The following is a 25,142-nucleotide window of genomic DNA, read 5'->3' on the forward strand; positions in this document are numbered from 1 at the left end:
TTTCCCAGCCTCCTTTACAATTAGGTTGAACCTTGTGACTGGGATCTAGCCAATAGGATGCCACAGAAGTGTTGTATATCATTTCAAGGCATGGCTATAAAACTCTTTACACTATTCACAAGGAGGCTCACTGTTAAAGCAGGGTCATCTTTGCTAGTCATTTTGTCTGTAATTTGAGTTGGCAAACAGTACCTCTACCTTTTCCCTTTATTTATCTATTTATTTATTAAAGACTTATTTTATTCCCCCCCCCCCCCAATTGTCTGCTCTCTGTGTCCATTCACTGTGTTTTCTTCTGTGTCCGCTTGTATTCTTGTCATGCGACACCGGGAAACTGTGTCACTTTTTTTGTTGCATCATCTTGCTGCATCAGCTCTCCATGTGTGCAGTGCCACTCCTGGGCTGGCTGTGCTTTTTTCACGTGGAGGAGCTCTCCTTCCATGGTATACTCCTTGTGCATGGGGTATCCCTACATGGGGGACACCTTGCATGGCATGGTACTCCTTGCACATGGCAGCACTGTGTGTGGGCCAGGTCATCACATGGGTCAAGAGGGCCTGGGTACTGAACCCTGGATCTCCTATATAGTAGGCAGATGCTCTATCAGTTGAGCCACAACTACGTTGCATCTACCTTTTCCCCTTTAGCTTCAAATGGTTGAGAAAATTAATATTTATAAGGGTAGTCTTGAACTCTCATAGTTAATTTTTTTAGGATTGAACCCAGGACCATGTGCATGGGAAGCAGGTACTCAACTACTGAGCTACAGCCACTCCCCAATGGGAGTTTTTTTTTTTTCATTTGTTTGTTTTGTTTTTAGGAGGTACCGGGATTGAACCCAGGACCATGTACATGGGAAGCAGGTACTCATCCACTGAGCTACTGCCACTCCCCAATGAGAGTTTTTTTGTTTTTTTTATTTGTTTGTTTGTTTTGTTTTTAGGAGGTACGAGGGTTTGAACCCAGGACCACATACATGGGAAGCAGTATGTGGTCCAATCTATCTCAGAGCCTTTTTTTATGGTAAATTTTTAAAATTGTGGTAATATATATATATATGTTTCCATTTTAATCATTTAAAGTATACAATAAAGTGGCATTAATTACATTCACAATGTTGTGCAACCATTGCTACCATTGCTTACCCAATCTTTCCATTACCCCAGAAACTCTGTACCCTTTAAGCAATAACTCTCCATTCCCAGATATCCTTAGGTTCTGATAACCTCTAATCCTCTTTCTGTCTCTATGAATTTGCCTATTCTAGACACTTTAAGTAAGTGGAATCATATTCTCTTTGGCCTTTTTGTATCTGGCTTATTTTTTCCCTTAGCATGTTTTCAAAGTTCATCTATGTTGTAGCATATATTAGATTCTATTCCTTTTTACAGCAAAATATTCCTTTTTTTTTAAACCCTTCATTTGCTGATGGGCACTTGGGTTGTTTTAACCTTTTGGCTCTTGTGAATATTGGTAGGCAAATATCTGTCTGAATCCTTAATTTCAATTCTTTTGGGTATATACCTACTAGCAGAGTTGCCAGGCCATGTGATCCTTCTATGTTTAAGTTTTTGAGGAATTATCAAATTGTTATCCACAGTGGTTACATTATTTTTTATTCCCAGTAGCAGTGCACAAGGGTTTCTGTTCCTCCACATTCTTGCCATTGCCAACACTTGTTATTTTTGGTATTTAAAAAATAATAATAGCCATCCTAATGAGTATGAAATAGTATCTTATTGTGGTTTTGATTTGTGTTTCCCTAACAGCTAATGACGTTGAACAACTTTTCATGTGCTTATTGGCCATTTTATATATCTTCATTGGAGAAATATTTATTTAAGTCCTTTGCCCATTTTTAAATTGGGTTGTCTGCCTTTTTGTTGTTGAGTTGCTCTCATACCTTTTAGACTACTTCCCAAGCATTCCTTCTAATAAATAATAAATAGTATCATTTTGTTTTATTTCAACTTCTTTAAAATGAGGAAAGGCTTGTGTTTCTGTTTCTATTTTTCTTCTTTGAAACAGAATTCAACTTCACCACCTTGAGGAGAACATCTAGAATAACGACCCTATTAATGGTGGTTCAACCCCAGTCAGAAATTATGTAGAAGAGGGTAAAGCTTATTATCAGGGGTTGGGCTTAGTTGTTATTTAAGTCCCTTCTGGTCTTGAGATTCTATGTTCTCAAGCATTTGCCCTATGTCTGCCCCCTAACACCAACAATGGGGACTGTAAAGAAAGCAGAAAAAAAGAACAAGATGAATATAAGACTTTTAAAGTTCTAAGCTCACCTATAACCTGGGGATAACTTCAATTTCACTGGCTTCTTCCAAGGATTAAATGAGGTAAAATATAAGACAGTCTTGCAGTAAAGTTTCACATACACTAAGGGCTTAAAAACAATGTGATTATTATGCTATTGTTATTGAAAGACACCACAGGGTAGTGGTTAAGAACCTGGACTTTGGAGACAGACTGCCTGTGTTCAAATCCCTGCTTGGGCATTTACTAGTCATATCGCCTTAGATAAACCACCCAATCCTTCATTGTCCCCATATGCAAAATGAGAATACTGATACTATCTGATTCACAGAGTTGTTGTGAGGATTGAGTCAATACATTTAAAGAGTTGAGAATAGTGCCTGGCAGAGGTAAGCACCCCCAAAATGTTAGCAATTTGAGTGGTAGTTTTAAATTTTCTTAGCTTTATTAAATCTCTTTCTCAAATGAGATAGTCTGGCACCAAATAGCCACCATACCTTGATAAAGGACAAGAGGCACTGGCCCATTTGAGCTCTTCATGTTGGAAACTGGGAAAATCTCTGTCCTGGTTTTCTACATGCAGCTTACTGCAGCCATGTCTTATAACTCTTTCTCCTGTGATTGGCATAAATAGTAGATCCAAAATAGATATTCAAATTCTATATATGGGCTTTGGCATTGATAAGTCTTAAAATCTCCTCAAGTGATTCAAATGAGCAGCCTTAATTGAGAAACACTGATCCAAAACAAACTCTATTAAAAAAAAAAAAACCCAATAGAAAAATAGGCAAAGTACATGCATGAACACAAAATATACAAGGAGAAAAACAAATGGCTGTTAAGTACATAGGAAAACACTGACTTAATTATAAAAGAAATGCAAAATAAAACAATAATGAGATTTTTAAAAAATGTCATTAGATTATAGATTCTGTCTCCAAAGATGGAATATCTGTCTAGTAACTCGGGTGATATAAGTAGAAAGAGGTACTATCTAACCGAGAGATAAACATCTGTCTTATTTTATTAAATGTTACATGATCAATGAGGATGTCTTTCGTTAAAAAAAATCTTTGGGGAAGCAGATGTGGCTCAAGTGATAAGGCCTCCACCTACCATATGGGAGGATCCAGGTTTGATCCCTGGGGCCTCCTGGTGAAAAGGAAGAAGAGAACATGTGCCTGCACAGCAAGCCAATTCCCATGTGGTGAACCACATGCCTGTGTAGAGAGCTGAGTGCCAATGTTGGTGCCAGCACAGCGAGCCAAGTGCCCATGTGGTGAGCCAAGTGCACACGTGAGTGCCTGCAAGGTGAGCCGGAGCCTGTGTGGTGAGCCAAGTGCCCACATGAGTGCCTGTGTGGAGAGCTGAGTGCCCATGTGGGTGCCTGCATGGTGAGGCAGTGCCCATGCGGTGAGCCAGTGCCTGCACAGTGAGCCGAGTGCCCGCATGGGGAGCCAAGTGCCCACGTGGTGAGCCAGTGTCCACGCGGTGAGCCATTGCCTGTGTGCTGAGCCGAGTGCCTGCGTGGCAAGCCGAATGCTTGGTGGTGAGCCAGTGCCCGTGCAAGCGAGTCATGCAGCAAGATGATGACACAACAGAGAGATAAAGGAGAGAGTCAAGGTGAAGCACAGCAGAGACCAGGAACTAAGGTGGTGTAACTGACAGGGAACCTCTCTGCACATCAGAGGTCCCCAGGACTGAATCCTGGTGAATCCTAGAAAAGAAGAGAAGACAAAAAGAGAAAGAGATACAGAAAATCACACAGCAAATGGATAGAGACAGCAAAAACAGCAGGGCAGGGAAGGAGGCAGGGAAGGGGGCAGGGGAGGGAGAAGGGAAGAAAAAAAAACAGGGAAAAATTGGAGTAAAAAGAATCTATAAAAAAACAAACAAACAAGAAAACCCTGTTTAAAAAAATATTCTATGTCTGGCCTTCCTGGTTTTATACACACACATACACACATATGTCTATATGTAATATTTTAATATGAAACGTTTGGTTAGAGGATGCAGGGCAAGATGGCATCTGAGTAAGTACACGGTCGTCATCTCTCTTACAAAAGACCAGCTGTGTGGTGACTGAGTCCTACCAGAGCAGGCTGTTTTGGGAACCTACAGGGCGGGAGGTGACTGGACATCGATCTGGCGAGACTGCAGCAGAATTGGCATTTGCTCAAGGTAGAACTGCGTGTTTCTAACACTGAACATGGAAGCTGTGGGAAGCCTCCCCCTAGGGCTAAGAGCCTCGGTGTTCACTGAGAACTGCCGGTGGTGGGGCGGAGTTTCCAAGCCCCGTGTCCCCCAAATGTGTGAACCCCAAGCCTGTGTCCCCTGAATCTCCATGGGCCACACTAAATACCCCTAGTCCACATTCTCCCAGGCTGCAGTTTCCTGAGCCCAGCACTCCCGGAAATCCAGCATTGCCTTACCCCTCCAGTAGCGGACTAACTCCAGAAGTGGGAGAGTTTAGGTGGGAGGTACAGAGGGGCCAAGGAGTGCAGGTTCAATTTTCTGGACTCCCCTCCCCCTTTTATTGAGTTTGGCAGAGATATTAGCTGACTTGGGGAGAGCCTAGGAAGAGAGAAGAGGCAAATCTGGTAAGAGAGCCCAATTTACCTAAACGCCCTGGGATAGGAAACTTGGTCTGGGAGAAGGTGGAGTCAGAAAATTAACCAGCCCCCTTGTAGCACACCTAAGGGAGAGGGACAGTAGGACGTGCTTTGCAGGCTTCCAATAGCATATTTAGGGTTCCTGGCAAGGGGTGGGTGCTCTTTCGAGAAATTAAGAGTCGTTATTTTCTCAGGTGAGTTGGTTCACCAGGGACCCATTTGAATTTCCTACAGGAGCCCTCATGTAGCCTTCCTGCTGCCCTGGGAGAGAAGGAAGTAAGGAAGGGAGAAAGGGGGAAGGTCAGACTCCTAAGCAGTTTATTCAATTGCAAAGAGAGTTCTTTGCCTGGGGCCTTTTCTGGTCTTTTACGTTGATCGATTTTCTTGTTTTTTCTTCCCCTTTATCACCCCCCACCACCCTTTTTTTTCTTTTTCTTTTTTCTCCCTTCTCTCTGCTTTTATTATTCTTCTCTCTTTCTTTCTCCTTTTTTCCCCTTTTTTCTTTTCTGTGTATTAGTGCTGCAGGCAACCTTTCTTATTTGTTGTGCTTCCTCATCTTCAATTTTCCCTTTTCTTGTGTGTACTGACTGGCTATCAACACTATCCCCTTTTCTTTACATCATTCTCTCCTCCATCATTTATTGTTTCTCTTACATTCCACCTCTCTCTGTTTAACTCCCAATATTTCTGACTTTTTATCTCTAATACCGCTAATCTGTTTTCTATCATTTATTCACTCTTTATGTTATTGTCCTCTCTTTTCATTTTCCCTCTCTCCTGACCACACTGACCTTTTAATTCATAGTATATTCCTCCCCATATTCAGCTTAATATCTCATTATGGGTACTTCACTCTTTTATGGTCAAAACTATACACAGCTTCTATGAGTTCTATATACATTCTCCCAGATCTCACATGGTTCTTATGCTAACACTCACTATCAATACTACTATTATATTTTTCTTTTCTTACCCTTTTTGCTTTCTCTGGACCTAATATTTTCCTTTGAGGGAACTTAGGCAATAACAAGGAAACAGAATAAGAAGAAAAAAGTGACAAAGAGAAGACTTAACACACACACAAAAACCACAACTAATTAAACCCCAAGGTTAGAATAAGAAGATAATCAACAGAATAAAGCCAACAAGATAAAATGATGACCGGACAGCAACAAAAAACTACAGAACATACCAATAATCAGGAAAATATGGCCCAATACAATGAACAAACTAAAAACCAGGAAGAGAAGTGGAACACTGAACAAGTAATTAAAGCTCTCAAAACATGTATCATGGGAAGCCAACTTGGCCCAGTGGATAGGGTGTCTGTACCACATAGGAGGTCTGCGGTTCAAACCCTGGGCCTCCTTGACCCATGTGGAACTGGCCCATGTGCAGTGCTGATGCGCACAAGGAGTGCCGTGCCATTAGGGGTGTCCCCCGTGTAGGGGAGCCCTACGTGCAAGGAGTGTGCCTTGTAAGGAGAGCCACCCAGTGTGAAAGAAAATGTGGCCTGCCCAGGAATGGTGCTGCACATGTGGAGAGTTGACGCAGCAAGATGATGCAACAAAAAAAGAAACACAGATTCCTGTGCCACTGACAACAGAAGCGGACAAAAAGAACATGCAGCAAATGGACACAGAGAACAGACAACTGGGCCGGTGGGGGCAGAGGGGGGGGAAGGGGAGAGAAAGAAATAAAAATAAATCTTAAAAAAAAAAATGTATCATGGACCAATTCAATGAAGCGATGGAAGAGATTAAGCATATCAAGAAAACACTTGGAGAGCATATAGAAGAAATTGTGATCATGCACAAAAAGATCAGAGAAATGATGGGGATCAATAGCACAATCCAAAAAATAAAAAATACACTCTCAGCAAATAACAGCAGATTTGAAGAGGCAGAGGAAAGAATTAGTGATGTGGAAGACAGTACATCTGAAATCAAACAGATAGTAGAATTAATCGATAAAAAGATAGAAAAAATCCAGCAGAGACTTAGAGACCTGAATGACAATGCAAAACGCACAAACATATGCATTATAGGCATCCCAGAAGGAGAAGAGAAGGGAAAGGGGACAGAACGGGTGTTGGAGGAAATAATGGCTGAAAACTTCCCAAACCTATTGAGGGAGATGGATATACATGTCCAGGAAGCACAACACACCCTGAACAGCATAAATCCCAACAGGCATACCCCAAGACATATAGTTGTCAAATTATCCAATGCACAAAACAGAAAATACTAAAAGCAGCAAGAGAAAAGAGAAACATCACATACAAGAGAAGTTCAATAAGATTTATGTGCTGATCTCTCATCTGAAACCATGGAGGCAAGAAGGCAGTGGTATGACATAGTCAAGGTACTAAAAGAAAAGAATTTCCAACCAAGAATACTCTATCCAGCAAAGCTAACATTCAAAAATGATGGAGAGTTCAAAATATTCACAGATAAACAGAAACCAAGAGAGTATGTCAACAAGAAACCTGCCCTTCGAGAAATACTAAAGGGAGTTCTGCAGGAGGAATGAAACAAACAGGACAGACAGAGTTGGAGGAGAGTGTAAGAACAACTAAAACTACAAAAAAGAGAAAAAAATCAAACAACCTAAGACAAACACAAATCCAAAGAAAATATGGCTAATATAAGTAATTCCTTGAAAGTAATAACACTAAATGTCAGTGGATTAAACTCACCTGTTAAGAGACAAAGATTGGAAGACTGGATAAGGAAATATGACCCATCTATATGTTGTCTATAAGAAACTCATCTTAGACCCAGGGATTCAAGGAGGTTAAAAGTGCATGGCGGGAGGCGGGGCAAGATGGCATCTGAGTGAGTGCACCTTATAATCTCTCCTGCAAAGAAGCGGCTGAGTAGGGTTGGAATTTTGCTGGACTGGGCTGTTTCAGCTGTTTGCAGGACAGGAGGTGTGTGGACATCGATTTAGTGGGACAGTGACAGAGAAGATTCTTGTAAAAGGTAGAATTTGGGGTCTCTTTTACGGAAATTGGGGCTGCGTGTGGGATGCTTCCCCCTGGGGTGGCTTTGCTGTGCTGGGGAGTTCCCAAGCCCTGAGCGGGCTATTTGGGGGCTTGCAGGGTGGGAGGTGTCTGGAAGTCGATTTGGTGAGACAGAGATGGAGGAGATTTTTGCGAGACGTGGAATTTTGGGTTTCTGACACGGAGATCAGAGATTCCAGCTAGAGCCCCTCCCCCTAGGGCAGACGGCCCATCTGCGGCATCCCCAAACTATTTGTAGTACAGTGGCACCCCCCAGCAGGCTGTTTCAGGGGCTTGCAAGGCGGGAGGTGTCTGGAAGTCGATTTGGTGAGACAGAGACAGAGGTGATTCTTGTGAGACGTGGAATTTTGGGTTTCTGACATGGAGATCAGAGATTCCAGCTAGAGCCCCTCCCCCTAGGGCAGACAGCCCATCTGCAGTGTCCCAAAATGTTTGTAGTACAGCGGCGCCCCAGCAGGCTGTTTCAGGGGCTTGCAGGGCAGGAGGTGTCTGGAAGCTGATGTGGTGAGACAGAGACGGAGGAGATTTTTGTGAGACGTGGAATTTTGGGTTTCTGACATGGAGATCAGAGCTTCCAGCTAGAGCCCCTCCCCCTAGGGCAGATTGCCCATCTGCGGCATCCCCAAACTGTTTGTAGTACAGCGGCGCCCCCTAGGAGGCTGTTTTGGGGGCTTACAGGGCGGGAGGTGTCCTGAAGTCGATTTGGTGAGACAGTGACAGAAGAGACTCTTGTGAGAGGTGGAATTTTGGGTTTCTGACACAGAGGTCAGAGTTTGCGGGCGTGACCCCTTCCCCTAGGGCTGGCACCCAGCTGCGGGGATCCCTGAAGGCTGTGTTGCACTGTGGTGCTCCCAGGCTCCCTGTTAACCAGATGCGTGGTTCCCAGGTCTGTGTCCCCTAAACCCTGGTGGCCCACACCCCAGAGACTCACATCTCTTGAGTCTGCAATATCACAGACTTCCCATCCCTGAATCCACCACACCCTGAGGTCCATCTGAGGTCCTTGATTGTCCTAGCCCTTGGTGTTTGTGTTTTTTTTTTTTTTTTTTGCCTTGGTTGCTAATATTGCATTATCTCCTGGTCTTTTCTCCCATTGTATCCCCCAAGGTCCTTTTTTGTTTATTTAGGGTTTTTTTTTCTTCATTCTTCTTTTCTTTTTTTTTGCTTGTTTCCCTCCCTTTTCTTTGCCCACTCCCCCTTTTTTTCTTCTCATTTTTTTCTTTTCTCTCTTTTTCTTCTTATTTTATTTTATTTATACAATAGGTGCTGCAGGGAGTGCCTCACATTTGCTGTGTCTCCTCATCCTCCATTTCCTCGTTTCTGTGTGAATTGATTTTGACCACCTACACTAGCCCCTTTCCCCCACATCTTGCTATCCTCCATCATCTACTGTCTCTCTTACATTCCACCTCCCTTTCTTTGGTCCCCAAATTGTCTAACTTTTAATTTCTAATACCTTTGTTCTGTTTTCTGTCTTTTATCCACTCTTGATATTATTGTCTTTCTTTTCTCTTTCCCTCTCTCATGAAAACACTGGCTTTTTAATTCATACTATATTCCTCCCCATATTCGGTTGACTATCCCATTATAGGTACTCTACTTACTGCTATAACTCTACACAACTTACATGAGTCTAATATCCATTCTCCCAGATCTCGCATTGTTGCTCTGTTAACATTTATTACCAATACTACTTTACACACTTTCTTTTCTTACACAATTTCTTTCCCTGGTCCTAATATTTTCCTTCAAAGTGAACTCAGCCAGCAACAAGAAATTAGAATAAGAAGAACAAACTGACAAAGAGAAGACATAACACTTATGCAAGAACAACAACTAATTAATCCCCAAGACTAGACAAAGAAGCTAAGGAACTGATTAAACCTGTCACAATAAAATGATGACCAGACAGCAACAAAAAACTACAAACCAAACCAATAATCAGGAAAACATGGCTGAATCCAATGAACAACTAAAAACCAGGAAGGGGAACAGAACATTGGACAGGTAATTAAAGATCTCAGAACATATATTAGAGACCAACTTAATGAAGTAAAGGAAGAGTTTAACAATATGAAGAAAACACTTGGAGAGGAAATTGCAGACATGTGCAAAAAGATAACAGATATTATGGGAATGAACACCACAGTTCAAGAAATCAAAAATACACTCGCAGCAAATAGCAGTAGATTAGAAGAGGCAGAGGAGAGAATTAGCGACGTGGAAGACAGTACATCAGAAATCAAACAGATAGTAGAATTGATCGATAAAAAGATAGAAAAAATCCAGCTAGGACTTAGGGACCTGAATGACAATGCAAAATGCACAAATATAAGTATTATAGGCATCCCAGAAGGAGAAGAGAAGGGAAAGGGGACAGAAGGTGTGTTGCAGGAAATAATGGCTGAAAACTTCCCAAATCTACTGAGAGAGACAGATGTTCATATCCAGGAAGCACAATGCACCCCAAACATCATAAACCCCAACAGGCCCACCCCAAGACATATACTTGTCAAATTATCCAATGCTCAAGACAAAGAGAAAATTCTAAAAGCAGCAAGAGAAAAGAAAACCATAACATACAAGGGAGGTTCCATAAGATTAAGCACTGATTTCTCATCTGAAACCATGGTGGCAAGAAGGCAGTGGTATGATATAGTCAAGGAACTAAAAGAAAAAAATTTCCAACCAAGAATACTCTACCCAGCTAAACTAGCATTCAAAAATGATGGAAAGTTCAAAATATTCACAGATAAACAGAAATTGAAGGAGTATGCCAACAAGAAACCTCACCTTCAAGAAATACTAAAGGGAGTTCTGCAGGAAGAAAGGAAAAACAGGAGAGGCAGAGTTGGAGGAGAGTGTAAGAGCAACAAAAAAGACAAAAAGAGAAGGAAAACAAACAAACAAAATAGACAAACACAAATCCAATCAAAATATGGCTAACATAAATAATTCCTTGAAAGTAATAACACTGAATGTCAATGGATTAAACTCACCTATCAAAAGATTCAGACTGGAACACTGGATAAGGAAATATGACCCATCCATATGCTGTCTACAAGAAACACATCTTAGACCCAGGGATTCATGGAGGCTGAAAGTGAATGGTTGGAAAACAATCTTACAAGCAAACAATAACCAAAAAAAGGCAGGAGTAGCTATATTAATACCAGACAAAATGGACTTTAAATGCGAAACAACTGTGAGAGACAAAGAAGGATACTACATATTAGTGAAAGGGACAATCTCTCAAGAAGAATGAACAATCATAAATATTTATGCTCCTAACAAGGGCACCTCCAAATACGTGAGGCAAACACTGGAAAAACTAAGTGAAAGAATAGATGCCTCTAAAATTATAGTGGGAGATTTTAATACACCACTGTCAACTTTGGACAGAACATCTCAAAAGAGAATCACTAAAGAAACAAAATATTTGAACAGTATATTAGAGGAGCTGGATCTAATAGACATATACAGATCATTACACCCAAATACAGCAGGATATACATTTTCCTCAAGTGCACATGGATCATTCTCCAAGATAGACCATATGCTAGGCCACAAAGTAAGGCTCAATGAATTCAGAAAGTTTGAAATCATACAAAATAATGTCTCTGACCACAGTGGAGTGAAGCTGGAAATCTGCAAGGGCCAGAAGCTCAGATTTCACACCAAGATATGGAAATTAAACAGCACACTCTTAGAAAAACAGTGGGTCAAAGAGGAAATCTCAAAAGAAATCAATGACTTCCTTGAAACTAATGATAATGATAACACAACAACCAAAACTTATGGGATACAGCAAAAGCAGTACTGAGAGGGAAATTTATAGTCATAAATTCACACATCAAAAAAGAAGAGCCAAAATTGAAGAAGTAGCTGCATATTTGGAGGAATTAGTAAAAGAACAACAAAGTAACCCCACAGGAGGAAGAAAGAAAGAAATAACAAAGATAAGAGCAGAACTTAGTGAAATAGAAAATAAGAAAGCACTTGAAAAGATAAACAAGACCAAGAGCTGGTTCCTTGAGAAGATCAATAAAATTGACAAACCCTTAGCAAGACTAACAAAGAAAAAAAGAGGGAAGATGCAAATATGCAAAATAAGAAATGAGAAAGGAAATATCACCACTGACCCCACAGAAATAAAGACTATCATAAGAGGATACTTTGAAAAACTATATTCCAACAAAAATGACAATTCTGAGGAAATGGACAAATTCCTAGAAACACATAAGCAGCCTATATTGACGAAAGAAGAAATTGATGATCTCAGCAAACCAATCACAAGTAAAGAGATAGAATCAGTCATTAAAATCCTGCCAACTAAGAAAAGCCCAGGTCCAGATGGCTTCACAGGTGAATTCTACAAAACATTCCGGAAAGAAGTAACACCAATCCTGCTAAAACTCTTCCAAAAAAATCGAAATAGAAGGAATGTTACCGAACTCATTCTATGATGCCAACATTACCCTAGTACCAAAGCCAAACAAAGACACCAGAGGAAAGGAAAATTACAGACCTATTTCTCTAATGAACCTAGATGCAAAAATACTCAACAAAATACTTGCTAACTGTATTCAACAACACATTAAACGAATTATACACCATGACCAAGTGGGATTCATTCCAGGTATGCAAGGATGGTTCAACATAAGAAAATCAATCAAGGTAATACACCATATAAACAGATTGAAGGAAAAAAATCACATGATTATATCTATAGATGCAGAAAAAGCATTTGACAAAATACAACACACTTTCTTGATAAAAACACTCCAAAAGTTTGGAATACAAGGAAATTTTTTGAACATAATGAAGAGTATATATGAAAAACCCACAGCCAACATCATTTATAATGGTGAAATCCTAAAATCCTTCCCTCTAAGATCAGGAACAAGACAAGGATGCCCACTCTCTCCCCTTCTATTTAACATTGTCTTAGAAGTACTTGCTCGAGCACTGAGGCAAGAACCAGATATAAAATGCATTCAGATTGGAAAGGAAGAAGTCAAAATTTCATTATTTGCAGATGACATGATCCTATACATAGAAAACCCTGAGAGGTCTACAGCAAAGCTTTTAGCACTCATAAATGAGTTTAGTAAAGTCACAGGTTATAAGATCAATGTGCAAAAATCAGTAGCATTTCTGTACACCAATAATGAGCAAGCTCAGGAGGAAATCAAGAAACAAATACATTTACAATAGTAAATAAAAAAATCAAATACCTAGGAATACATTTAACTAAAGATGTAAAAAACTTATACACAGGGAAATGGACTTTGGCCCAGTGGTTAGGGCGTCCGTCTACCATATGGGAGGTCCGCGGTTCAAACCCCGGGCCTCCTTGACCCGTGTGGAGCTGGCCATGCGCAGCGCTGATGCGCACAAGGAGTGCCGTGCCACGCAAGGGTGTCCCCCGCGTGGGGGAGCCCCATGCGCAAGGAGTGCGCCCCTGAGGAAAGCCGCCCAGCGTGAAAAGAAAGAGCAGCCTGCCCAGGAATGGCGCCGCCCACACTTCCCGTGCCGCTGACGACAACAGAAGCGGACAGAGAAACAAGACGCAGCAAATAGACACCAAGAACAGACAACCAGGGGAGGGGGGGAAATTAAATAAATAAATAAATCTTTAAAAAAAAACAAAAAAAAAAACTTATACACAGAGAACTACACAAGACTGTTCAAGGAAATCAAAGAAGACCTAAATAAATGGAAGAATATTCCCTGTTCATGGATAGGAAGACTAAATATTATTAAGATGTCTATCCTACCAAAACTGATCTACACATTCAAAGCAATTCCAATAAAAATCAACATAGCATTCTTTGAGGAACTAGAAAAACTAACTATGAAATTTATTTGGAAAAGAAAGAGGCCCCGAATAGCCAAACACATATTGAAAAAGAAAAATGAAGACACTACCTGTCTTCAAAAAATACTACAAAGCTACAGTAGTGAAAACAGCATGGTATTGGCATAAGGAGAGACACACAGACCAATGGAACCAAATTGAGAGTTCTGATATAGATCCTCATATATATAGTCATATAATATTTGATAAAGCCACCAAACCCTCTCAACTGGGAGAGAATGGCCTATTCAACAAATGGTGCCTGGAGAACTGAATATCCATATGTAAAAGAATGAAAGAGGATTACCATCTCACACCTTACACAAAAATCAACTCAAGATGGATCAAAGACCTAAATATAAGAGCCAAGACCATAAAGACTTTAGAAAGCAGTAGGGAAGCATATACAAGACCTTGTAATAGTAAATGGCTTCATGAACTTCACACCAAAAGCACGAGCAGCAAAAGAACAAATAGATAAATGGGACCTCCTCAAAATTAAAGCCTTCTGCACCTCAAAGGAGTTTCTCAAGAAAGTGAAAAGGGAGCCTACACAATAGGAGAAAATATTTGGTAACCATATATCGGATAGGAGACTTATAACTTGCATATATAAAGAAATCCTATATCTTGAAAATAAAAAGATAAACAATCCATTTAAAAAATGGGAAAAAGATTTAAACAGACACTTCTCTGAAGAAGAAATACAAATGGCTAAAAAGCACATGAAAAAAATGCTCCAAATCTCTAGCTATCAGGGAAATGCAAATCAAAACTACAATGAGATACCATTGTATCTTACTCCCATAAGATTGGCAGCTATGAAAAAAACAGAAGACTACAAATGCTGGAGAGGATGTGGAGGAATGGGAACACTCATCCACTGCTGGTGGGAATGCAGAAGGATCCAATCATTCTAGAGGACAGTTTGGAGGTTTCTCAAAAAACTGACCATCGATTTGCCATATGACCCAGCAATTCCACTGTTGGGTATATACCCAGCAGAACTGAAAACAAGGACACAAACCGATACATGCACAACAATGTTCATAGCAGCATTATTCACTATCGCCAAAAGTTGGAATCAACCCAAATACCCATCAACGGATGAATGGATAAATAAAATGTGGTATATACATAAAATGGAATACTACTCGGCTTTAAGAACAAATACACTACAAACACACATGATAACATGGATGAATCTCAAGAACCTTATGTTGAGTGAAACAACCCAGGCATTGAAGGACAAATACTTGATGACCTCATTGATATGAAATAAGTAAACCAAGCTGCCTCAGAGAGCTAGAGAGTGGATGATAGGCTTACAGGAAATCGGTGGGTAGAAGAAGGACGTAAGTTGACATCTGCATGGGTGATATCTATGATAAGCTGGAGGTAAGTATGTGTACATGGAAGGGATAAAATGGCATAGGGTTACCTTTGGGTGGGGCTTTGTGGGCTTGAGTGGGGCTAGGGATTGGAGGACGGGTAATATTGCCCAAGAAATTGGGGGGAGGTTGGGGCGACATACAAACATAGGAGATTGTCAGGTGTTCGTTGAGAGTATAATGCTGAGAAAACCTTTTAAAAAATATAATAAGGAAAGTTACCTGTTTAAGATACTTAAAGGGGATAATCTGACACATGACAGACTCCTAGGGAATATGTGAATGCTCATTTTGCCAGAGTGGGTTATATCATTGGGTAGAGACCCATAAAATGAGAGTGAAGGTATACTGACACCCTGGCGAGGACTGAGGCCATCAAATAGAGGGAACTGTATCCCTCAAGAGAAATGGTGGCTCCCAGGGCATTAGGGCAGTTCAGCATGTCAAGCCCTCAACACTGTTGCAAGTATCTCTGAACATGGCTCTTTAAGAAATGAAGATTGACTGGCACTGTGGGTCTTAAGGGGAGGGGGAAATAAGTATTGAATAGATGGAACCAATGTAACTGTGTGGGCAATAGAAGTGTTTCACAAGAGTATGCAAGGATGAATGTAAGACATGTAAAATTACACCAAAAATATATAGGGACTGATAGGCTAAAATGTAAATCATAATGTAAAACATAAGATAACTAAAAATTTAGAAAATTGTATAGTCTAAAATATAAACCACAATGTAAACACAAATGTTACCTTGTTTGAAAGCTATTGTCTCAATATCTGTACATCAGTTTCAGTAAATATGGTATGAATATGTTAAAAGATTATTGCTGTGGAAGGAAAAAGGTTTTTTTTTTGTTTTTGTTTTTTTTTTTTAATTTTTTTATTTTTTATTGACTTTGTAATAATATTACATTAAAAATATATATGTGAGGTCCCATTCAACCCCACCCCCCCACCCCCCCTCTCCCCCCCCCCAACAACACTCGTTCCCATCATCATGACACATCCATTGGATTTGGTAAGTACATCTTTGGGCACCTCTGCACCTCATATACATTGGTTCACATCATGTCCCATACTCTCCTCTATTCCATCATGTAGGCCCTGTGAGGATTTACAATGTCCGGTGATTACCTCTGAAGCACCATCCAGGGCAGCTCCATGTCCCGAAGATGCCTCCACCTCTCATCTCTTCCTGCCTTTCCCCATACCCTTTGTCCATTATGTCCGCTTTTCCCAATCCAATGCCACCTCTTCTATGTGGACACTGGATTGGTTGTGTCCATTGCACCTTTATGTCAAGAGGAGGCTCAGATTCCACCTGGATGCTGGATGCAATCCTCCCATTTTCAGTTGTAATCACTCTAGGCTCCATGGTGTGGTGGTTGTCCTTCTTCACCTCCATCTTAGCTGAGTGTGGTAAGTCCAATAAATCAGATTGTAGGTGCTGGAGTCTGTTGAGGCTCAGGATCTGGCTATCACATTGTCAGTCCAGAGATTCAAATCCCCTAAATATATCTTAAACCCCAACATTAACTGCACCTCCAGCACATTAGCATGAAAGTCTTATGAAGGGAGATCCCATCTGAGTCCAGATTCATCACACATAAACACCATTTCCAAAGAGGGGCCATCTGCCCTGGTAGTTAACCCCATCAGCCATGACCATAACTCCCATGGGTCTCTTTAGCCCTCAAAGGAACCAATATCTGGGGGTTGTATCTGCTTTATCTGTCTCTCTGACTCTGCTCAGTTGTGCATGAGGGCAAACCTTCTGCCAGCCTCCAGACTCTTTTTTAGAAACTCGTAGCCATATAAACTCATTTCTCCTTTCCATTTCCCCCTTACTTTAGGTCAAACAGCATTTTAAAGTCATGGTATTTTATGTAGACATGGATATTCTGCTGATCCGCATTGAACCTTCCGTATAAGGTCATTTTCCAGTTGCATCATCAGTTGGTAGTTGATAGTGGTCCCTCGTTGCCAGGGAGGCTCATCCCCGGGTGTCATGTCCCACGCTGGGGGGAAGGCATTGCATTTACATGCTGAGTTTGGCTTCGAGACTGGCCACATTTGAGTAACATGAAGGCTGACAGAAGGAAATTCCCAGGCACAAAGTTGCTCTAGGCCTTGTTATTATTTTGGGTTTATCAGCTCACAAGCATAGTCATTAGTATCAGGGGCTCACTGTTGAACCCTCACTCCCTCCCGGTCCCCACCACTGTACCTGGGAGACTGTCGCTGCTCCCCTAGGGACCACGACAGAGCACCACTGGCCGGGAACCCAGTACCCCCCCCTACTGTGGTTTTTAATTGTTGCCACTATGAGTATAGAAGGAAAAAGGTTTTATGTTGGATATGTGGTAGTACTGTATATTGTATATATGAATTACTGTGACCTAAGACTCTTGTGAAGATAAGCTTAATAATTAGAAAAAAGAAAAGAAAAAGATAGGACGTAGAATTTTTCCAAATTAATATGTATTCTATATCTAACCTTTAAGCTCATCGCTATATTCCATTTTACTGTTAAGGGAACCTGGCAATATATTGGGCTTCACTTTTCAGGAAATTTTGCATCACAGAGAGATTCAACAAGGGCAGCGGAGGAATACTAGTGTGGGATGTTATTGACAGAGGACACATGGTTGGCAGGGAGTTCTACAGGGCATATATCCAAGGTACATAAAAATGTCTGGATATTTTCATAGTGGAAACAATTAAAAACAACAACTGAGGGAGTGCTGAGATTCTAGCCAAGGGAGCACTATCACAGTCCCTAAAGGAACAGCAACAATCCCCCAAGTGCAATGGCAAAGACCAAAAAAGAATGAAGAGCCCCTGGTACTAATGGCTATGCTTGTGAGCCTGTGCACCTGAAATAAGAACAAGGCCTAGAACAGCAGTGTGCCTAAGAGTTACCTCCTGAGAGCCTCCGTGTTGCTCAAATGTGGCCAGTCTCAAAGCCAAACTCAGCATGTAAATGCATTGCCTTCCCCCCAGCGTGGGACATGATTCCCGGGGATGTGCCTCCCTGGCGCCGAGGGATCAATACCAAGTACCAGCTGATGATGTGACTGGAGAACGACCTTGAATAAAAGGGTCAACTCAGACCAGCAGAATATCTCAGTCTACATGTAATATCAGGAGATAAAAATGCTTTCTGACCTTGAATAAAAGGGGGAATTGGAAAGGACAAATGAGTTTATATGGCTATGAGTCTCCAAAAAAGAGCCAGGAGGTCATCAGAGGGGTCGCCTTTACACACACCTCAGCAGAGTCCCAGAGGCAGCTAAAGTAGACACAACCCCAGGTATTGGTTCTTCTGAGGGCTACAGAAACCCACAAGTTCTATGATCATGGCAGATGGACTTCAGTGCCATATCAGTTGGCCCTACTTTGGAGTTTGTGTTCCTGAATGTGATGGAGTTGGACTCAGATGTGATATTTGTTCACAAGCCTCTCCTGTCACTTTTACCGGACCTGTGGTTGGTACCTGGGTTTAGTGTCTACTCAAGGGACCTAAATCTCTGGACCGTCCATGTGATAGCCAGGCCCTGAACCTCAACAGACTTGCAACTCCTATCCTCTGGTTTATTGGACTTACCCCAGCCAGCTAACAGGGAGGTGAAAGAAGGTCAACCATCACACCAGGGAGCCAAGATTGCCTACAACTGCAAACAGGAGAACTGCATCCATCATCCAAATGGAATCTAAGCACCTTTCTGATACAGAGGTGGAGTGGACATAACCATCCCAGGGTCCACAGAATGGAGGAATGGAGTATGGATTGGAGTGGACTTGCTGATGCTCTATTCTGGAATTGTTGTGATTAGTGATGGAAGTATATGTGGCATTGAGGTGGAGAAAGTGGCCAGGATGGCTGCTGGGGGTGGGGAGTGGGAAGAAGAGATGTGATGTGGGGGCATTTTCAGGACTTGGAGTTGTCCTGGGTGGTACTGCAGGGACAGTTACTGGACACTGTGTGTCCTCTCATGGCCCACTGGGTGGACTGGGGAACAGTGTAAACTTAAATGTGGACCATTGACCATGCGGTGCAGCAGTGCTCAGAGATGTGTTCACCGAGTACAGTGAGTGTCCCATGATGTTGGAGGAGGTTGTTGTTGTGGGAGGAATGGAGTGAGGGGATGGGGGGGGGGGCGGTTTATGGGGACCTCATATTTTTTTAATATAAAATTAAAAAAAATAAAAAATAAAGACCAAAAAAAAAAAAAAATGAAGGCCTACATGCTTCCCACGGCAGGGTGTCTGTGCTCCGCCCCAGCACCCCTCTCCAGCCTCAGGCCCACCATGTCCTGCTCCCTGCCCTGGCCTCCCTGCCCTGTTCACTGTTCCCTGCAGTGCAGGTTCACTTTGGAGTCCTCCTGCTGCTCCTGCTCCTGAAAGGGTGCTCCTTCTACCCTTTGCCTAATCTCCTGCTTGACTTTGAGATCTCAGCCACCACCACCCCCTTGGGGAAAATTTCCCTGTTCTTTCAAACTCAATCAAACCCTCTGTGATGTGACTGTGTTTAGTAAAAGGAAAACAACTCTATTATTATTTCGAATTACAAAAACAATGCCTTTTATTTAGAAAACATAAAAACTATTAAAAAATTAAAGTGAAATAAATTTATGTAAATCCTGACACCCAGAAAGAAAAAAAAATGAAACTTTTGGTTATGACTATTTCACATGTTCTAGTATCCAGAAGTGTTCAATCATTTCTAAAAACCATCTAATTCTTTTTTGAATAAAAGCCACAGTCCTGTAAAGGATAGAGAAAATACAAATCGTTAGCTCTGAAAAACTTAATGTACCATGAGGTGCTTCAAATTTTTACTTCTCTTTAGGTCAACCGATGCTATAATTTTTCTCATTTAGTCGTTCAGTGTTAGCTATTGGTTACACATAAAACATTTCATGAATAGTAGTCTTAATCAATATTTCATTAAAATGCATGAAAACATTGAAAAGGTAACCAAATTTGTGGTCTAGGCAATATATGTAACAATAATCCAATTTTAGGCCATTTATAATGGATTTGGACATAAAAGGAAGACAAACTACAATAACTTTTGGATCTTTTGATAAGACAATAGAACTCAATTTAACAGGTCTTTGCAATCTGTTTTTTTTTAAGATTTATTTTTATTTATTTATCCCCCCCACACACACACACACCCTTGTTTGCACTGGCTGTCTGCTCTCTATGTGTCTTCACTGTGTGCTCGTCTTCTTTTCTTTAGGTGGTACTGGGAACCGAACCTGGGACCTCCCATGTGGGAGGGAGGAGCCCAGTGGCTTGAGCCACCTCCACTCCTGCTTGTTGTGTCTCTCATTGTGTTTCCTCATAGTATCTCTTCATTGTGTCATCTCGTCGCATCAGCTCGCTGTTCCAGCCTGAGGTGCCAGCTTGCTGTCTTGCTTGTCTTCTTTTTTTTTCCTTTCATTTTAAAAATTATTATCTTTTTTAAAAAGATGTATGTATCATACAAAATGTTACATTAAAAAATATAAGAGGTTCCCATATACCCCATTTCCCATACCCCCCACTCCTCCCACATCGACAACTTCTTTCATTAGTGTGGTACATTCATTGCATTTGATGAGTACATTTTGAAGCACTGCTACACAGCAAGGATTATAGTTTACGTTGTAGTTTACACTCTCTCCCAGTCCATTCAGTGGATTATGGTTGGATATATAATGTCCTGCATCTGTCCCTGCAATATCATTCAGGGCAACTCCAAGTCCCGAAAATGTCCCCATATCATACATCTTCTTCCCTCTCCCTGCCCTCAGCAACTCCCGTGGCCACTGTCTCCACATCAATGATATAATTTCTTTGGTTACTAGGGTCTCAGTAATTCTATAGGAGAGTACCAATAAATTCACTCTAGTCCATATTTTATTCCTCCATCCTGAGGACTCTGGGATGGTTATACCCATTCTACCTCTAAATTGAGAGGGGACTTAGATCTCACATGGCTGATAACTTGTCTTCTTTAGGAGGCACCGGAAACTGAACCCAGGACCTCCCATGTGGTAGTTGGGCACCCAACTGCTGGAGCCACATCTGTTTCCCTGTTTCCCTGCAATTTGTTTTAACAACATGCAATATTATATGTTCAAGCTATGCATTCATTAAAAGTGATCCCTTTGTGGGGGAGAGTAAAACCAGGGCAGAGCATAGCAGTAGATTGATCCCTCCTCAGTTTAATAGGAACAAAGTACCAAAGGGCACAAAGATAGCTAAGCTAAAAGAGGAACCCAAAGAAGTCAGTTCTTTATAAGCCCTTGAGTTGCTCTTTTTGGGGGGAGGGGGGAGCTTAAACAATAGGAATTTATTACCCCAATGTTTTGAGGATAAGAAAAAATGCCAAATCAAGTTATCATCAAGGTTATGCTTTCTTCTTGAAGACTATGGCTTTCTGGGACAGGCTGCCAATTGTTCTTGTTCCTAGGGTCCTATCTCACATGGCAAGGCACATGGTGGACACTCTTGCCTCTCCCTTATCTTCTATGTTCTGTTGACCTTCACCTTCTTCCTTCCTTTGACTCTCTATTTGTCTGAATTTCATTCAGTGTATAAAGGACTCCAGTAATAAGATTAAGACCCATCTGTTATTGACTCTTAACTTTGGTGTAGTTCTTTTGTTACAAATGGAGTCTTCTCTGCAGATGGGCAGTCTCCTCCTTCCATTTCTTCAAGGACGTGGCAGGATGCTCTGCTGGTCTCCTGGAGCCCCCAAACAGGTGCTGTAGCCAGCTCCAGAGAGCTCTGGGTGTTTACTAACTGCCCTGTAGCAGGGACTGACTCTAGGAGCTCCTTACTCTGCTGCCATTTTGCTGGTTCTCCCTTGGGTTGCTCTTATCTACCTAACTCAGGAAGTTATACCACAACCATTGTGCCATAACTGGGTGTTATAGCACAATGAGTTATGTAACTCTAGGAAACTGCATGAGACTGTGGCTTTAAAAGCAAACTAGAGGGAATTGGATGTGGCTCAAACAGTTGGGTGCCCGCCCACCACATGGGAGGTCTTGGGTTCAGTTCCCAGTGCCTCCTAAAAAAGATGAGCAGACTGTGAGCTGAAACAATGGGCTGGTGAAGGAAGTTGATGCAATGAGATGATACAATGAAGAGACACGAGGAGGAAAACACAATGAGAGACACAATAAGCAGGAAGTAGAGGGAGCTCGAGCAATTAGGCGCCTCCCTCCCACATGGAAGGTCCCAGGCTTGGTTCCTGGTACCTCCTAAAAAGAAGACAAGCACACAATGAACAGACACAGAGAGCAGACAGCAAGTACAAACAATGATGGGGGAGGGGAGAAATAAATAAAATAAATCCTAAAAAAAAAAAAAGTAGACTTGGGTTTGAGTCCTGGATCCATTATTTCCTGGTTGTTTGGTCTTGGACTCATGACTTCACCTTTGTAGCAACACGTTTTCCTTTTTTGTGAAATGGGAATGGCAACAGTACCTACCTCTGTGAGTAACTGTGAGAATTAATTATAAAGCACTTCATGATGGACTTGCCACATAGCAAATGCAAAAATAAATGCAATCTATTTTCATCCTTATTTTAAATTATTATGAGGTAAGTCACTTGGGCTCTTTGGGCCTTAGTTTGTCTCCTAAGTCAAAAGGGGCATGGCTTTTTGTATTCACCTGATGGCGCAGCATCACATAGTCTCCCAAGGTTGTGTGCTGTGATTCTTGGAAGGATAAATGTGTATTAATTATATACATATGTGGCAACTTGATATCATTTATGAATTCCAAGAAGAGATATTGATTATGTTTGTAAACTGGTCTGTTCCTCTGGGCTTGATACCCTTTGATTATAATAGATTCAGCTGAGATGTCTTTGATTAAATTATGTTAAGATTAGGGCTTTGGTTCACCCATGTCAGTAGTTGAGTCCCCACCCCCTTTTGTGGGATATATAAACGGACACTCAATCAAGGAGAACAGAGAACTAGACACACAGGAGATGATACAGACACAAAAGAGAGATGAGCCATTCGCCTGATAGTTTGCAGCTGAAGAGAACAGAACAGCTGAGCCTTACCCCACCCTACAGATAAGATCAGAAGAAGCTGGGCCCACGGAGCCTTAAGAGGAAGAGGAAGGCTGAACTCTTGCCGATGTTGCCCACCATCTTGCTTCAACACGTGACAACAGAGTTTGGTAAGGAAGTAAACTTGAGTTGGACTCTTTAGAGCCTTGAACGTAAGCTTCTACCCCAAATAAGTACCCATCATAAAAGTCAACAGATTTCTGATACTTAGCCATCAACACCCCTTTGGCTGACTCATACAACATATTGTTTAAATTTATTCATCTACTTTTTGTGTGATCTATTAACTTTAAAAAAAGATAATTAAAAAATTAAATTAAATTAAATTAAAAAAATAAAATAAAATAAAAGAATAAATTTATTCATCTACTTGTCTAGAATTCTCCAGCCCTTGAGAAGACCATAAGTGTAAAGCTGATACTAATCAGGATAGGGACACAGCCACCTCTGTGATGACCTTGGAATCAACCTTGATGCCTCTCTTTCTCTACAGTCTTTTCCCTACAGTCAATGTATTATTTTTCAATGACAAATATGCATTGAGTGCTAGTTGTATAGCAGGCACTATTTTAAGAGCTGGGGCAGAACCACATAGGGAAAAATTAGATAAAACAAAAAGAAGTCTCTGCCCTCTTGGAGAGCATTTTGCATGACCAGAAATGGCCACTAAACAGAAAAGTAAATGAGTACTATGACATCATCAAGTCCTGTGAGCTGTACTGTCAAAATATGTCTCAAATCTGACCATGTTCACTACCTCTTCTGCTACCACTGTAGAAGGCACTGTCATTTCTGGCCTTGGTTATTACAACATCCCCCTAACTGGTTGCCCTGTGTCCACTCTTGGTTTGGTTCCCTACATCTATTTTCCAATCAGCAGCAAGAGAAGCCTTTTAAAACACACAATTTACATCATATCAAATGGCTTTCCATCACATTTTGTTTTCATCACATTCAAAACAAAAGTCAAAGTCTACTACCATATGACCCAGCAATTACACTCTGAGATACATAGCCCCAAAGAACTGAAAACAGATTCAAACAGATATTGGTATGCGAATGTTTATAGCAGCATGATTCAGAATAGCAAAAAGGTGGAAACAACTCAAGTGTCCACCAACAGATGAATGAATTTTAAAAATGGTGTATATTCAGACAGTGGAATATTATTCAGCTCTAAAAAGGAATGAAATTCTGATACAGGTGACAACATGGGTGAACCTTGAAAATATTAAGTGAAATTTGCCAGATAAATATCAAAAGGATAAATATTGTATGATTCCACTTACATAAAATATTTAGAATAGGCAAAGTCATAAAAAGTCAAAGTCTACTACCATATGATCCAGCAATTCCACTCTGAGGTACATACCCCCAAAGTCGAATTGAGTGGGAGAGAGTGTAAACTACAATGTAAACTACGATCCGTGCTGTGTGGCAGTGCTCCAAAATGTGTTCATCAATTGCAATGAATGTACCACACTAACGAAAGAAGTTGTTAATGTGGGGAAAAGTGGGAGGTGTGGGGAGTTGGGTATATGGGAATCCCCTATATTTTTTAAAGTAACATTTTATGTAATCTATATATCTTTTAAAAATAAATTAAAAATATATTAAAAAAAAAAAAGAGATCTCCAACCCATCTTTCTTTAGCCCTTTACCCTGCTTTACTTATTTTCACAGTGCTTACCAGTCCTTGGTATTCTCTGGTGATTGGTTTGTCTGTTCTGGGCTGTGTCTCCACAGGGGAATATAAGTTCCAAAAGGCCAGGGCTTGGTCGGGTTCACTGCTGAATTCCCAGCCTCCAAACTGCACCTGGTCTGCCGTAGCCTACAAAGCCGAGCATTGTGGTGAAAGCACAGGTACCAGAGCTGGGCAGCCTGGACCTGAAGCTCAG

Source organism: Dasypus novemcinctus, chromosome 12, assembly GCF_030445035.2.
Source record: "Dasypus novemcinctus isolate mDasNov1 chromosome 12, mDasNov1.1.hap2, whole genome shotgun sequence".
NCBI classification, from domain to species: domain Eukaryota; kingdom Metazoa; phylum Chordata; class Mammalia; order Cingulata; family Dasypodidae; genus Dasypus; species Dasypus novemcinctus.